Genomic DNA, 4,737 nt, shown 5'->3' with positions numbered 1-4,737 from the left:
TGGATTTAACAAAACAAGGTTTCTTAACATTATCTCAGACATACTGAGGATAAAACCTCTGGCTTATAAATCGCAGCCAAGAAATGTAACACAGAAGCTGTGTTTTGATGATGAAGTGACATACAAATGGTCTCACTTCAGTTTGGCAACTTGGCTTATAGCTGAGGTATCTATAGACATACAAAATTCAGTTTCCTTTTTGAAAATACCTGTTAGAGGTTACAAAGGAATTACATCCTCTTGTAGCTAATTAATTATGAAAACATAAGCTACATTGATCTTGTCTTTTCTCTACTACCCATGCTAGGCTTCCCAGATCCTTCTCAAACACTTACATGTGCATGACTTGCTAGTGACAAACTGGCAGTACACATGCCATCTGCTAATTGTTCCCCATCACTTAGTTGCAGGGCCTGTTGGGCTTTCAATGCCATTTATCTTTATTCCAGAACAATGCCACACTTATAGTGACAGCGATCAGAATATAACAAGATACTATGGATAATTTCCATTTTCAGTCATGTCTAACATTTATTTCAATGGCTACCTTTCTCAGTATTTTCTAACAACTTTTTGAGTCAGTATTTAGCATGCTTAAAGTAAGAAACTAGTTTTCTGTTGAAACTCAACCTCTAACAAATTTATACCTCAGAGCTGAAGCTTTCAAATCTAGGTTTTCAGAGTTCCTCAAAAAGAAATGGGGGCATAAATCTTCTGTCATTTACTTCTACAAGCAATCCTTCAAGAGGTCTATTTTGGGCTATATAATCCAGATTACCCACAAATCTGTCATATATCCTACTGGCTCTCCTTTTGCATTTAGTCTGGATATTTGTGGGGGCTGGAAAATAAGACATGCTACTCAAGAGACTAAGAGAGACAAGTCCAGGATATGCAAGCTGGAGTTTCAAGAATACTTGATGTGGTAGAGATATCATTTGATGAGCCATAAGCATGCTCAATGCCTAAGCTACTGAATACAGTTGAATTGCCCTGTAGTGTGATACATTGGGCTGTGATATATTCAGCCCATCTCTTTGCTGTTATCCACAAATTTCCCATCTGGCAGTAACAAGCACAACAACTGGGGCCCTAATATTTCTCTTAGTCTATAGCATAAGTTTACTCAGTACCAGTATTGGGAGTATTCATTCAGGACCTAGCCTGTTAACAAGATTTTCAGTGGACCACCCCCAGGAGACAACACGGTCTGTCACAAGCTCTATTTTTGCTTGCTCCCTTGGATCCTTTAAGGTTGGCAAGGGGTTAGCCTATTTCATGCTAATCTGGGACTTTCTTATTTTCTTCATTCATGTGAAATGTAGATTTCTTTAAAATTCATACTGTAATTTGAGGTATCAATTATAATTGAAAATATACAATTCAAATGTTCTTTTTAATGAGCTTAATTAGAGATGATAGAACTTACAGTGTGTGGCATATATAACAAGATATGCTTTGGTTGAGATATTCACTGGGAGTACTGGTCAGATATGCAGAAAAGAGGCTACCCGTCTTCTCTGAATCTCACACATCCATTCTGTTTGCTTGGTGCTAGTCTCCCACATGTTATATCCCCTCAAAAGATATTCAAAATATATTTATGCCATTAGGACTATCTCATACAATGATATTGAGTCTTCCATTCTAAGAGTCCCCCCCAAAATGTCCTTGATCTTTACTACTCAAAGTGTGCCTATGAGTCAACATTGTTAGTCAATATCTGGTGCTATCCCAGAACAACTAAAACAGAACCTATATTTTAATAAGATACCAATATGATTCTCATTCATATTAAAGTTTAGCAAGCACCCCTTTAGAATATTCATAAATGAAAACAAATGATCCCTACAGTTCAAGAACTTGCAGGTGTCAGGGCTTTAATCAGTACCTGTGTAACCTTGGAGTATATATGTGGTCTGGGAAATAGGGTGTTGCTTGTTTTTACCTTACTTCCTTATCCTCCCCACATAAAAGAGGTCATCCTAAAATCAAATAAATAAGCCAGACCTATACCAGGTGTTTACCTGGTTGAATCTAGACTAGGTACAAATATTGCTAAATGACCTCTTGGATACACTTAATTTTTTCCACTTTATTTCTAAACCAGTTTAATAAAAGAACATGTTATAGACACATAAGAAGATGATACATGTAAACAAGTAAATGTATAGCCCTGTGGGTTCCTAACTTATACATATGATGCAGCTGGAATGGAGTGAGGAACCATGCATGAAAGAAGCTAGAATACCTTGTTCCCTTGTTTGTAGGATGGAATAGGTCCTACAACATGACATCCTTAAGGGATTCAGGTCTATAACATCACTTAACACAAAATAAGCCATTTCAGTCATAAAAAATTTTAACCTTTTATAATAACATAATTGATACTGAAATTTTACAGCAGCTCATGTCTCATAAATCTATAAATTTCAATTTTCTCATTATAAGCAATTACATATAGACAATGTATATCTTGCTAAAAGTACTCAATCAGTAAAATCTCTATATTTTTGTCATAATTGTTATCAGATTTGATGGGGATAGACCTTTATGTTTCTTTCTCTCTCTTCCATATTATTGAGATAGAAATGATGGGTTACAGAATACCTATTAATTCTTTAGCTCTCAGCCTACTATTCCAATACTTCCTTTGGCATGTGGCAGCTCTGACTATGGGGCTACCATCTACAAATGACTAGCAACCATGCTTGTTAGTGTTTTATGGGTAAGAGAAGCTAAACATTATTTACTTTTCTTTCAGAACTTCAAAAAAATTACTATGCCCCAATATGTTCAGTCATACTTTGTCCAGTGCCCCTTGTATCCAAAAGATATATTGTCAAGAAGATTATCTAGAGATCTAAGGGTTGCCTCTACTTGAGGAATACTAAAGTTAATAGACCATGAGTGAGTGTTTTTCTATTTAATTACCCTGTTGTGATCAGTTTACTAAGCTTTCTCAGACATCTGAGTGTTATAGTGCCTGACAATGAACCCTCAAACATTTGCTTTATAGCAAGTTCTAACACCCACTGTGACTTTTCAGCTCAGCCAATAATTTTATCACTCCCATTGTTGCCCTTTTTAAATATGTTGCTAACAGGTTGAGTTTAAGAATAGCAATATAAACAGAACTTTCACCAAAAAATGCTATATTTCTTGCTCTTATTACTTTAGAGTGTATATATCTATACATCGATGACATATAATTAAAATTTTCTTATGTGTTGTTTTTAAAGGCAAATTTTATATTAGAGAGAAAAAAAACATTCTATTTCCATAGAGCAACTAATTCCAAACACCAATTCAATATGTCTCAATATGTCTATGATAAATAAAGATTCTGTACAGAGACAGAGGAAAGGCCACCTTGTAGAACCACAGCAGGAAGCCTTAGGATTTTAAAGCAGATTTATATCTCTATGGATTAATATTTTATTTTGGGAATAAACTCACTTTTGGTACTGAACCTCGTTAAAATAGAATGCTTATTATGAGACATCAAGTGAACATAAAACCTGAGCTGCCAATATAATGTACCACCACTAATCATTGTGACAGGAATCCTCTTTCAAATGGGAGAAACAGAGAGAGAGAGAGAGAGAGAGAATCAGGCTAGAATAGTTTGGGGAGAAATAAATAAGTTATGTGAACAGGTTCAGACTCTCATCACACGTCCACTTCTTGGAGCCCTACCTCAGCTTCTATACATGCATATTGCCTAATGAAGAGTTCCCTAAGACTGGTGATCACAGAAGGGGAAACAATTGACCCTGTTTTATAAGCTGTGCTGTAACCAGTTGTAAGTGAACTTCTAGAGCCTTACAGCTGCTCTCTGTAGTGGATCTGGAGAGAAGAGGAACTTAAAATCTTCCTAGTGGAAGGAACTTTGTCAATGACACATCCAAATGACTACTTTGCCTGGAAGAAGAGATACTGCAGTTGACAGAATGATGCCCCTCAAAAATGCCAACATGCTAATCTTAGAACCTTGTGAATATGTTACCTTATATGGCAAAGGGACTTTGAAGGTGTGGTTAAATTAATGGTCTCAATATGGAGACATTATCCAGGACATTTCAGGGGAGTCCAATGTCATCACAAAAAGCCTCATAAACAAGAAGCTGGAGGTCAGGGAGGAGTGCTCGCTTCGGCAGCACATATACTAAAATTGGAACGATACAGAGAAGATTAGCATGGCCCCTGGGCAAGGATGGAGGTCAGGGAGGAGAGGAGTTGCTATGAAGATGAATACTATGATCAAGGAAAGGGCCACAATTAGCCTCTAGGAGTGGGAAAATTAAAAAAAGAAAAAGGAATTTCCCTCTAGAAAGAAGAAATAAAAACAGAAGAAAAAAAGTGCTGTTGACATATTGACTTTAACCCCATGAGACTCATTTCAGAATTCCAACCCCCAGAAAATTCAGACAAAAAATCTGTATGGTTTAAGCCATTAAATTTCAGGTAATCTGTGTAAATAGAAATTGGGAAACTAATGCAGACAAATAGTTTTGAATTATGGCTCCATTGGTTGGCCAGGTACTTGCAAAACAAAACAAAACAAAACAAAACAAAACAAAACAAAACTTGTTATCTACTATTACATCATATCTATTATTTCTGGCCTGATTCTATGGTTTGAGTTTTCTCTTTTTTATATATTGTATTTTGCTTTTTTGCATTCTTATTAATTTTTTAAATATGCAATACCAATATTGTGTATTTTACCTTGCT

The 4,737-nt window shown here is 35.8% G+C and overlaps 1 non-coding gene across 1 annotated transcript; it reads left to right on the top strand.

Moving 5' to 3' along the window:
* Positions 1-4,144: 4,144 nt before the first annotated feature.
* LOC120226650 lies at positions 4,145-4,251 on the top strand. The gene has a single exon (XR_005527073.1). It is a non-coding gene; the product is annotated as a U6 spliceosomal RNA (small nuclear RNA).
* Positions 4,252-4,737: the final 486 nt, after the last annotated feature.

This window comes from Hyaena hyaena, unplaced genomic scaffold, assembly GCF_003009895.1.
Source record: "Hyaena hyaena isolate Hyena2069 unplaced genomic scaffold, ASM300989v1 scaffold_1783, whole genome shotgun sequence".
Lineage (NCBI taxonomy): Eukaryota > Metazoa > Chordata > Mammalia > Carnivora > Hyaenidae > Hyaena > Hyaena hyaena.
Note: the sequence above shows the minus strand (reverse complement) of the source record. Positions and strands in the feature narration are given on the sequence as shown.